Below are 12,998 nucleotides of genomic sequence, written 5' to 3'. Positions count from 1 at the left end.
AGCTATACAGATTGTCTGCTCAGAGAGGTGTGCCTTCCCCCTTCAGCCCTACTCCCCTGTTCCCATACCCCCGTTCTTTCCACACCAATTTCTTTAGTTTCTGGTTTTCCTTCCTATTTTGCACCAATAAGTAGATACATGTGCATTTTCTTAGATCTTCTTTCTGACATGAACGAGAGTGTGTTATGGATGCATTTTTGTACACTTAACAGTATAGCATGGAGATTCCTTCAGTTCAGTTCCTCATTCTTTCTCCATCCCCCTTTTAATTAGATTTTGTTTTTTAAAGCAGTTTTAGGGACTTCCCTTGTGGTCCAGTGGTTAGAACTCCACACTTTCACTGCTGAGGGTGCGGGTTCAATCCCTGGTTGGGGAACTAAGATGCAAGGTGCAGCCAAAAAAACCAAAAACAACAACAAAAAAACCCCCAGCAGTTTTCGGTTCACAGCAAAATTGATCAGAAAGTACAGAGAGTTCCCGTATACCCACTACCCCCGGACATGTCTCAACTTCCCCTACCGTTAACATCCCACACCCCATTCTTTTTTATACCTGTGTAATGCTTTATTTATAGACGCGCCACCAGCTATTCAGACCCTCCCCTATGGGGAGATATTTTTTGTTGTTTCCAATATTTTTCAGCTACAAACAGTGCTACAAGGAGTAAACTTGTATGCATGGATTTTTATGTATTTGGAGGAATATCTTCAGGGTGGCTTCCTAGAAATGGGATTTCTGGGTCAAAACATGTAAGTGCGTATGACGTTTTCTTAAGTTTTGCCAGGTTTCCCTCCAGAGGGGCGGTGTCAGTCTGGACTCTCGCCATCCATATACGAGAACATTTCCCCTCAGCCTCGCCAGCAGAACGTGTTGGGGTGCTTTTTAATTTTTGCCAGTCTGTTAGGTGAGAAATGGTATCTCAGTGTTGTTTCAGATTTTATCTAATTATAAGTCAGTCTGAACCCTTTTTCTTATGTTTGCGAGCCATTTTTGTACCTTGTGAATTTTCTGCTCACATGTTAGTTACATTGCTGTTTCAGTTTGGGTTTGAGAAGTGAGGATTTCAGGGGGAATTCAATTTCTTGTTCAAAAACATGTAGTTCATTTCAGGTTAAGTATTGGTACCTGAATCTGACAGTGCCCTTAGAAACTTTCGGCAGTAGCCGTGACATGTGGTTCGGAAGGTGTGTGCTGCTGGGGGCTGGGCAGCATTACATTGGGATCGGACTGGTCTTGGTATCAAGAAAGTTTGAAAGAGATCTTGGGGAAGTTCATTCCTGATTTCTAATGGCAGTCCTTCTTCCCATCACAGAGGGACACTTCAGATCTGAGAAACCTCACAGGACAGTGGGGCAGAGAGGTTAAGAGCGAGGACTAAATTCCAGCTGCATGGGTGTGAATGCCAGTCACCCGCCAACTACCTGTGCAACCTTAGGCTTGCCATGTGTCCTCTTGGTGGTCAGTGCATGTTTGTTGGGGGAACAGTTGAATTTAGAAGTAGTGTAAGACTCTGATCCGAAAATGAAGTATGTGGGATTGTCAACGCCAGAAGAATGGGTGACACAGCAAATAAAAGTGTAATGGGTATGAAAGGTTAGGACCTTTAGGGACATTTGTCTAATTCTGGGAAAGGTTTCCTCCTCCTGCCTGGCATTAAAGATGATTTATCATTTCAGGTATACTGATATGCTTTGTCTTGTGTTTCCATAATGCCAACCATCTACCATTTTTGTGACTTTACTTTTTGTCATATCAGTGATGGGCCTGATCTGTTTTCTTTTTTTAAATTAGAGTGTATTTGGTTTACAATGTTGTGTTAATTTCTGCTGTACAAAAAGTGACTCAGTTATACATATATATACATTCTTTTTCATATTCTTTTCCATTATGGTTTATCTCAGGACATTGAATATAGTTCCCTGTGCTCTACAGTAGGACCTTGTTGTCCATCCATTATGATCAGTCATCTTCATGAATTTAACTATGATATGCAACCACGTAGAATCATTTACTCACAACTTAAGTCAACTCACTTTAAAAAACATATAAATTCATCTAAAAAGGAAGCTTGGCATCCACCACAATAAATAGAAAACTGACCTGTGATAAAGAAAACGTTATCATAAATATAAATACCATGTATGCACAGCAACAATATTGAATTCCATCTAGGTACCATTACTTACAGAAGGGCCTGGGCTGGAGGCCTTCTCTCTCTATTTCAAAGGAGAAGAGTCAGTGTTACAGAAAGATTAGCACTGAACTGAGACTTCTCCTTGACGTCTCAGTACAGACGGTTGCAGGAGAACTTGAAGGAGACAGCTGTCTTACTCGGTCACTCGATGTTATTTAAGGTCTGGTCTGTGCATCAAACCATATCTAGAACCAGGAGCAATGTCAGGCCTTGGAAAAACTGGCCCACAATTTCTTCATCATCAGAAATTAGAAAAAATGAGGCTTAGATGTACCCAAGTCAGCCCCTTGGTGGTCAGCCTCAGTGGTCCAAGATCCCTGATTCAGACTCAAGAAATCTAGCTGACTCCTTCAGGGTTTGTCCACCTATCTATGTAGTTCCTAGAGATGGCTAGAATGTAGTTTTCATTTTACAGGTATTTTCTGACCAACTCTTATATGCAAATTCTGGTTAGTTTCCCCCCTACCTCTCTTAGTTTGTTCATCCATTCGTTCATTCATTCGTTCATTCCTTCCTTCCCTTCTTCCCTCCCTCCCTCCCTTCCACTCTCTCTTTCTCTCTCTCTCTCTCTCTCTCTCTCATTTTTTTTCCTGATAAATAATCCTGACCCTCATGGAACTCACAGACTCTCTAGAGGTAGAGAGAAGGCAAATGTGTAAATTAACAAATATTCTTCCCTAGGCAAAAATGTAGCTATTGAATAAATGAATCCAGAAATAGATATGATAGCAGAATTCAACATTCCATTTTGGAATTATAGAATGAGATGAAGCAATACCGATGAGCTTCTACAGAAGGCATCAGGATTTTCTTGCTGAACCAAAGAAGACTGTCCATCAACATGAGTCAGCAGAGTACCTACTATGGAGGCCTGTGTGGTAGCTTCAAGGGAGACAGAAACCTCTGAGCTGGGGGTTCTCTGACCATACAAGCTGCTGTTCAAGCCCCCGAGGAAGTGATGTGCACAGGAAGTGACCTGAGAAAGAAAAGAGAAAGGACAGTGAAGTCCAGGGGGAAAACCAGAGGAGCCTTCCTGGAGGAGGAGGCTTGGGAGGATGAGTGGGGTTTAGCTTGATGAATGCAAGCTGGTGAAGGTCCACTGCTCTTCGTGGGGCATTAGTAAAATGGGATTGGAAGTTCCACTCCCTGGAATTTCAACTCTGCCTATTTCAGCGTCTCGAAGATTCCTAAAAACTTTTCATCCACCCATCTAAATTCCTCACAACAGTTTTCAGAAGTACTCATGAGAATGCTCCCCACTTTCCAGATGAGAAAAAGGAAGGTCAGTAAAGTGAAGTGGCTTTCACAAGAGAGCAAAGTTAAGGAAGCTGCTTTGAACCCAGCTCTTTCCATCCCCGGAGTCTGATTTCGCACTCTTGTGCTCTGTTCAGAAAGGCAGCATCACAGGGCGTTTAAGCCCAAATGCACACCAGCAGGCGAATGGAGATGCAGGCGCGCCTGTGTTTATCCAAGGACGCATTCACCAGCCATGGAGAGTCATTAGCGCCGCGTGTTTCAACTTGGACCAGCCTTTAAAACATAAGACTGAATAGACAAATGAAAAAGCAAGTTGTTGGAGTGTACCTAGACCAAGATGTCACCACACGAGCTTAAAACATGCAAAGTAGGGATTTCCCTGGTGGTCCAGTGGGTAAGACTCTGTGCTCCCAATGCAGGGCCTGGGTTCAACCCCTGGTCAGGGAACTAGATCCCACATGCATCCCGCAACTAAAGATCCTGCATGCCGCAACCAAAGATCCCGTGTGCCACAGCTAAGACCCAGTGCAGCCAAAATAAATAAATAAATAAAATATGCAAAGTAATTTCATGCATTTCTATGAGTACATATGTATGTGGTAAAAGTAGAAAATAAAAAATATGCATGGAAATAATACTTATAAACATCAGGTTGTCTCTGGGGAGGGCAGGGGGTGGGTGGGATGGGGTGGGTGACCCCAGGGAACCTTAGGGCCTCTCTGAGACTTACTTCGTAAGCTAGGTGGTGGGACAGAATGGTTGGTATTTGCACTGTTTAGCTGCTTGATGTATTTAACAATTTTCAAGCGATGGCCATGTAGTGGTCACACGGGCACATTTTCTGTAGACTTTGAGACGAGGAACTTGAAGTGGTTGGAGATATATAGATGAACTTACATGTGCTTTGGCTCAGTTTTGCATGTAATACACATCAAATATTTGGTCCACTGGGCTGAATCCTGCATCAAGGACCCCCACCAGTCGGCTCAGGCTTTCTTAGAGGTAAAGTACAAAGAGTCGGTTCTTGGCACTTGTTTCTGATGGAATTAGACCGAGAAAGTTGTATACAGCTGTGTTCACTAGTCCCAAATCAAAGAACCAGAATCCAAACTAAATACTCAGCTCCAAACATAAGATCCAGGAGGAACAACAGTACTGAGGCTGGGAGTGGGAGTGTCATTCATTCATTCAATCCATATTTCCTGAGTGCTGACAGCGTGTCAAGAATTCTACCAGGCATTGGGGCTACAGCAGGAAAAGATAGCAATATGATCCTTGCCCTGGTGGAAACGTGCACTCTATCAAGGGAACCACCTCCTCCCTCCGAAGTAAGCAAACCTATAGAGATAATCAATACAGACATTAGTTAAACCATTGCCAAAATACATACGTATATTTGCCAAATCTGATTTGCTTGCAATAAAATAACACATATCTATTTTTCATTTATTAAATATTCGTTGAGCACCTACTCTGTGCTAGCCCCTGTCCTAGACACTGAGGTTGCCACAAAGATCCTGAGGCTGCCTCTGATTGGCCTGATTTGAGGCAGAAGCTCATCTCTGAACCAATGACTGTAAACCCAAAAGATGGGATACTCTGATTGGCTAAGTCTGGTCACATGTCCACTAAGCCTCGTCACATGTCCACCCCTAGAAAACGTGGGCTCAAGTCAAACCACACGGGCTGAATCAAGTCAGGGTGGTTTCTCAGAAAGAAACTAGGAGACTTTTCCGTGAACGGCGGAGGATACTAGATGTTAGTGATGAGATGCCGCTGAAATGATCTCCAAGCTCTTTCTCTGAAGTTCACCACAGCCTTTCCTTTTGCCCTGTTATTTCAGAAACACGTTCTGAACCAGAACTCCTTGCTCAACTTGTGCTTGCTGTCTTGGGCTCCTGGCTGGGTGGTTTCCAGGAGTAGCCTGCCAGGAGCCTGGGCTCACAGGAGACATGAAGGGCTCCCTTCTCTGGGGTGCTTTCTTTTGATGTTATGGTTCATCATACATAGGCGTGTGCCTGGGACATCTCCAAGGCAGGACGCCCCATCTGCTGCAGTGCACTCAGATGACAGAGAAGCCAATGCACTGTCTGTTGTTAATGCTCCTGGCGTGCCAGTCAGGTTGCAGCTCATTGATGAAGACATCTGATAACAGCCCCTGCTGCTCTCTTTACAAAGGCACACTTACCAATTCACGAGTCTCCCGAAAGGTTGACCAGCCCTGGCATCTAAGGCAAAACAGTATTTTCTCTCTAAATCTGCAGTGGTCCTTTGCTCCTGCCGTAACAAAAGACCACAGACTTAGTGCCTGAAAACAACACACATTTACTTCCTCACAGTTCTGTGGGTCAGAAGTCCAACGTGAGTCTCATCCAGGCGTTGGCAGCACTGCATTCCTTGTGGAGGCTCTCGGGGAGAATACGGTTTTTTGCTCCTTCAGGTTGTCTCTTATGGTGGTGGGCCGAGGTCCCTGTTTCTTGGCAGGCCGTCCACTGTCCTCAGCTTCTAGAGGATATGCCCTCATGCCTCGCCTCAGGGTCTCCTTGGTCCGTCTTCAAAGCCAGTCATGGTGGGTTGGTCCCTCCCATGCTTCCAGTATCTTCTGCCTTTTCTTCTGCTACGGCATCTCTCTGTCTGACCCTTTGTCCTTCATCTTCCACTTTTAATGGTTCACGTGATTATATTGGGCCTGCAGGGATAATCCAGAATAACCTCCCTTTTTTAAGGTCCCTAACCTCAATTCCATCTGCAAAGATCCTTTTGCCATAGGATGTAACATCTTCACGGGTTTCAGGGATTTGATCAGGGGCATCTTTGGGGGGACATTGCCTACCACAGAAGCCTCAGCATGCTGAAGGATCATGGATGGACAGGGTCGAGGTGGGAGGTTGAGGTCATGGAGTTCCCCCACTGACGTGAGCTTCTGCTCTCCTGATCTCTCCCGTACGTACTGGGAGCCTGCTGCTAACAGAGCAGGCGTATTTCTGTGCCTTCTCCCCTGGGTCACAGAAAGAGCCCAGCCTGGCCAGGCGAGGCTGGCATCCTAACTCCTCTGTGAGGGCCTTTGCACTTAGGTGTGAACAAAAGGGCGGTGCAGCCTGCTGGTTAGGACTGTCTGGGTAGGAATCCCAGCACGATACTCTCCAGCTCTGCAACTCAGAACAAGCCACCTAACTCCTCTGCCTTGGTTTCTTCTGCAGTGTGGGGAGACTCCAGGGCTTCCTCTGTTTTCAGGCTCAGTTCTGGGCCACATGGATATGGTGCTAACCAAGGCTGATCAAGTCCTCCTGTCAAGGTGTTTCTACTGTAGCGGGAAAGTCAGCATCTAAACACAGTTGTACAGAAATCCACAGGCTGATTTCAAACATTAGAAAGCAGTTTGAAGACTAAGCCCGAGTATTGTGAATGGAGTGATAAGCAGGGCTTAGGTGGGGAGGAGAGCTTATCAGAAAACGTCATCTAGGAAGGAAAGCTCTGTTCAGAGATGAAGCAGAGAACTGAACAGTGGGAAGGTGCCAGCCACGGAGGGTTCCAGGGAGAGGATTACAGATGAAGCCACGAAGTGTCAAGGCCCTGAGGCAGGAGCATTTCCCAAGAGATCCGTGTGAGGAGGGGGATGAGAGAGGCTCAGAGCACAGAAAAGGGGCAAATGCCCCTCCCCCTGCCCCCTGCCCCACCCCCGCTCATGGGAAGAAGTGGAGAGAGACCAAATATCGAATTTGGATTTTGTTTTTTGTTTCACAATTGCTGAAAGAAAAAACCTGCCTCTGTGTAAAGGCAGAAGTGAGACTCTGAATTCCAGAGTCCTGGAGGTGAAGACAGGGTTGTTTCCTGAGGGCCTCAGAAGGATTTCTCAGTTTTCCATGTGCATTTCCAGGAAACCCTTCTTTTTGCTCACTTGAGAGTTTTTTTACTTAAAAAAATAACAACAGCAAAAGCCAGTGGTCTGCTGAATCGACCTATTACATTTTTGCATTTTGTGCCTGTGTAGATAGCTCTTTCTATTTGTTTCTCCCATTTTTTATAGTTTCATGGTTGCTTAACAATGATTTGTGCAGTAAATAATCGAAAAAATTCAAAGGGACAGTGCTACTCAGGGGTATAAGGCACATATTGTGATTTTTATCCTAATTAGAGGGGTATTGTTTGGTGAGAATTGGATTTCTTCTATAAATGGAATATCCCTTTATCTCTATTAATTTCATTTAAAAAAACCCTCTACTTCTGTTGTGTTTTAGGTTGACTGTCGTTCAGTGTCATTTAGATAGGACTTCAAAGACCACTTAATGAGTGAAAAGAAGAAGATAATGTATTCCATATTGTTATAATTTATAATCCCTAATTATGAAATTAGATATTTTAATTATGGTAATTGGCACAGTTTTTGAGCCACGTAGCCGAAATCCACAAAGCTCTTTGCAAATAATTATTCACGCTACCTTCTTTTTTCCCTTTATATTTTATTCAAAACACTAGAACTTATTATCCAAATTTGTGTCATCCTTTGATTATGTGCTCCTTGCTGACAGTTGCTGACTGGTTGCTTCTACATCCCCAGCCCAAGACTGGCAGCTTGTTAGAGCTCATAAAATATTTGCTGAATTGAATTAAATTTGAGATACTGTATTAAAGATCTTGCATGAAACTGCAGGGTCCTTAGTGGTGATTTTGTTCTCACCATAGCAATGTGCTTGCACTTCAGACTTAATAAATATATTGGAGCTTTCCCTCTAAATGGAAATCAAGACTTTTATACCATACTTGTACTTAGTTGGGTTTGGCTAAAAATTCTTTTCACCTGCCCTTGGGGTCGGGACATCGGGATCAATGTTATAGGAGCTGTTTCTCTGGAGGAAAGAGAAATTCTACTGAGCCAGCAAAGTGATCATCTTGAATCGCTTGGGATCTGACTTCATTTTTTTGAATATTGGAAATCTGGCTTGGGTGTCAAATAGAGAGGCCGATTTTTTTTCTCTGCCCATTTGAGAAAGATTTGGCTGTGAATAGATGAGTTGTGATGGAACATGAGGAAAATTCAAACCCAGGGCTCAGAAACTCGAATACTTCTCCAAACATCGTTATCCTCCCTCACGTGATCCCATAAGCCCCCCTCCCTGCTCCAGTGCTCCAGCCACGTGGGCCTTCTGTGGGTTCCATGGGTCACCAAGCTGGTTCCCATCTCAAGACATTTCGTTCTTCAGCTCTTTATCTAGAATGCTGTCTTCTTGCATCTTTGCATGGCTGGTTTCTCCTCATTGTTGAGTGTAATCAGGTCTTTCTAAAGAGCTTTCCTATGCCACCCCAAAGAGACTCATCCAGTCACTCTCTCCCATTACCCAGCTTTATTTTTTCCATAGCATTCATCACTCCCTGAAATAATCCTATTTATTTCTTTAGTGTCCGTGGCGCTCACCATGACGTCAGCTTTGTGCAGGCGGGGAAGGTGCCTGAAGTACTGAAATTTTCCCCAAGGTTAAGAACACTGCTTGACATGTAAATATTTGGTAAATATTTGTGGGATAAGTAATCCATGATCAACTCATGTGCTGTGGTACCTTGTGATAGAAAGGAAGAAAATACGGTTTCATAAAGCCTATCAAGTTCAAGGTTCTCTAAGTCAGAGCCTCCTGTCCATCTGACTCATATTTTTCATAATTATTCCTCACCAGTTTGAAGATGTCCAGAGGGCAGATGTTAGTTGTGGGATGGATCGATTTGTTGGTGCCTCTGCTCGGCGGAGGGATGACACATAGGATCCTGGTCTGATCTTTGGATTTCCTAATTAGGGATCTTCCTTTAGGATGGGTGTGGAAGAAATTGTTAGCAAGAAAAGAAAGGTATTCTCATGATCCTCTCACTTCCTGAAATTCATCTCCCTGGAATATCTTCTTCCTTAAAATCTGAAATACCAGGATCTCTCCCTCCGTTAGGGAAGATCAAGAGAATTAACGCGTGAGCCATAGACACACACAGTTCAGCCAAACCATCGGGAAGGCACTTGAGGGGTGGAGACTTGTCTGTGATTATCTTACTTGACTTTGTAGCCTGTATTCTGGTTCCACTTACCAGTGGTTAGATCTTGGATGTAACACAATTTCTTTAAGCCTCAGTTTCTACACCTTCCTATACCAAGATTTGGTGGAGCCAGTTCAGAGACACTAAAAATAGGCCATTTGCTTCTTTTGACAAAGTTGCCAGAGGGTTGGACGAAAGATACAAGGCAGAGGGTGTGAAGTGAAACTGAACCAAGCAGAGCCTCTTAGGAAAGACTTTCCCATGTCATGAATGTGAGACCACTGATAACTGGCCTTTTATACTCAGAGGATGGTACTCATCAGTGGAATGATGTCTACCTAAAGCAGTGGTTCTCCAAACTAGTGGGTTCCAGTGGGGAGAGGGAAGTGGGGAGGGGCAATATAGGGGTATGGGATGAAGATGTACAAACTGTTGTGTATAAAATAAGCTACAAGGGCTTCCCTGGTGACGCAGTGGTTGAGAGTCCGCCTGCAGATGCAGGGGACGTGGGTTCGTGCCCCGGGCCGGGAAGATCCCACATGCCGCGGAGCGGCTGGGCCCGTGAGCCATGGCCGCGGAGCCTGTGCTCCGCAACGGGAGAGGCCACAACAGTGAGAGGCCTGCGTGCCACAAAAAGAAGACCAACAACAAACAACAACAAAAACAAGAACAACAATAAGCTACAAGGATATATTGTGCAGCACAGGGAACATAGCTGATATTTTATAATAACTCTAAATGGAGTATAACCTCTAAAAATTGTGAATCACTATATTGTACAACTGTAACCTACATAATATTGTACGTCAACTATACTTCAATAAACATAAATAAATAAAGCGGTGGTTCTCAATGTGGGCTCCGGGGACCCCTGGGGTCCCTAAGACTCTTTCATTATGATCAGCAGCAGCAGCAAGTTGTTATTTGCTTGTTCACGTTTGTTCTTTCCTGTGTGTACTGTGAATTTTCTAGAAGCTGCATGATATGTGATATTGCAACAGACTGAATGCAGAAACTGATACGAGAATCTTAATAGAGCCGTGCTCTATTAAGCCAGGCATGAGAGACATGCAAACATGCAAAGCTATGCCACTCTTCTCACATTTTTTTTGTTTTGAAAAGTAGTCATTTTGTTGTTGTTGGGGGTAGGAGTTTATTAATTAATTTATTTATTTTTGCTGTGTTGGGTCTTCGTTTCTGTGCGAGGGCTTTCTCTAGTTGTGGCAAATGGGGGCTGCCCTTCATCACGGCGCGTGGGCCTCTCAATATCGTGGCCTCTCTTGTTGCGGAGCACAGGCTCCAGACGCGCAGGCTCAGTCGTTGTGGCGCACGGGCTTAGTTGCTCCACGGCATGTGGGATCCTCCCAGACCAGGGCTCAAACCTGTGTCCCCTGCATTAGCAGGCAGACTCTCAACCACAGCGCCACCAGGGAAGCCCGAAAAGTAGTCATTTTTAATTAAGTTGTTATTTATATTAACACTTAATGGTTTATTGCTATTTTTCATTGGGTTAATAAATTTTTAAAAATTTCTCCAGGGACTTCTTTGGTGACGCAGTGTTTGAGAATCTGCCTGCCAGTGCACGGGACACGGGTTCAAGCCCTGGTCCGGGAAGATCCCACATGCCACAGAGCAACTAAGCCCGTGTGCCACAACTACTGAGCCTGTGCTCTAGAGCCCGCGAGCCACGACCACTGAACCCACGTGCTACAACTGCTGAAGCCCGTGCGCCTGGAGCCCGTGCTCCACAACACAACAAGAGAAGCCACCACAATGAGAAGCCCATGCACTACACTGCAAACAGAGAAAGCCCGTGTGCAGCAACAAGGACCCAACACAGCCAAAAATAAATAAATAAACAAATGTCCTTGTCCTGTTATTTAAAAATGGAGGTTAATTTCTGGAACTTCTTTTGAAACAAAAATGAAACAAGGGTTTCCAGTGGAAATGACACAGTGGAACCCAATGGGATTCTTCTCTTTTTCCCCAGATTTCAGCCAAATGAAAAGGACATGCATGAGGATCATTTCTCATCACTTGGTTTGACTCCTTTCACCTGGAGTCACAGATGTCCACATTCATGGTTATGGAAATCGAGGCATCAAGGATGCCAGTCGACCTGCCCCCTCCTTCCTTTAGGGTAACTCTTGTCTGTGCCCTTTCAAAGTCTCTCTGGGCTGGCATCTGTGTCATCTCTAGCATTTTTTTTTTTTTTTCTTTTTGCTGTATGCGGGCCTCTCACTGCTGTGGCCTCTCCCGTTGCGGAGCACAGGCTCCGGATGCGCAGGCCCAGCGGCCATGGCTCACGGGCCCAGCCGCTCCGCGGCATATGGGATCCTCCCAGACCGGTTCACGAACCCGTATCCCCTGCATCGGCAGGCGGACTCTCAACCACTGCGCCACCAGGGAGGCCCCATCTCTAGCATTTAAAGACTTTTAAGTAGAGAAGGATTTCCTTGTTTATCAACATCAGAAGGACACACAGAAGAATGTGTCGATCAAGCACAGCTAAGTATTTTGGACTTGCAGGCAGGAGAACGTCATCTCGATGGTTCAGTTTAAAAATGGGAGAGCAGGGCAGAGTCTTCAGAGGGTGAGAGCCAGGGATGGGTGATCTGCTGTGGCAGGTCCTGTGAGGTGGGAAGCTGGTGGGACCTGACCCAGTACACACACGCTCTCACCCCTCTGCTGTCCCTTGGCTGGAAGCTTAGGCACCATCAGCCCAACTCAATACTGAGCCGTAGAAACAAGAGCCAGCCCATTGCATGGCTTCACCCGCCAGGTTTCACTGTCCCTGGCTGTGCTTTTGGAGAAAAGTTTGCTTTACCTTTTGCTCACACAGAACAATTGCAGAGCCTTGAGGCCATTCTGGTGCTGCTAAGGGGAAGGGCCACTTTGGAGCAGATACGGGTGTCCACAGCACAGCACAGCACAGCACAGCATCAGTGTATGATTATGAGCGGTATCACATCCTGCTCTTCTCTGAGTCCCACAGTCTGTGCATCATGGGTCGTTTAGGTGGTCCTGCTTGACAGGGACACAGGGTCTCTGTGGACATCCGTTGGCATTTTGCCTGGGAAATCAATTCTTGTGTCTCAGTGATCCCGACACACCATGGAATGTTGCACATAGTTCAGATATTCAGGAGGGGTTCTGGAGCTCATCAGATCCACACCTTACATCCTTCCTCCTTTCCAGCTCCACCGACCACTGACCCTCTCTCCATGTGCATTCCGGCACAGCATCACCTCCTATACTATGCATCCATCCTCACCATCCAGTACTTTTCCTCCTGGTCCAGCAGCTCTCTCTCAGCTTAGCAGGTGGCACGCCAGGCAAAATCCCTGGATCCCTGACAGAAGGCGGTTGTCATAGTCAAACAGGCTTGTTCCCTCTGGACCCAACACACTGGCCTGCTGCGTTAATACTACAGCTTAGGTTGTGGCTGAGTGGCGTCTCATCACGGCCAGATGTGAAAATCTTTGCTTGTAACATTTCTGTTGTTACAGGGGCCAGGGGTCCCTGCTAGTTC

This window comes from Mesoplodon mirus, assembly GCF_964341445.2.
Source record: "Mesoplodon mirus genome assembly, chromosome: 13".
Classification (NCBI taxonomy): domain Eukaryota; kingdom Metazoa; phylum Chordata; class Mammalia; order Artiodactyla; family Ziphiidae; genus Mesoplodon; species Mesoplodon mirus.
The sequence above is the reverse complement of the archived record's forward strand: the minus strand, read 5'-3'. Positions refer to the sequence as shown.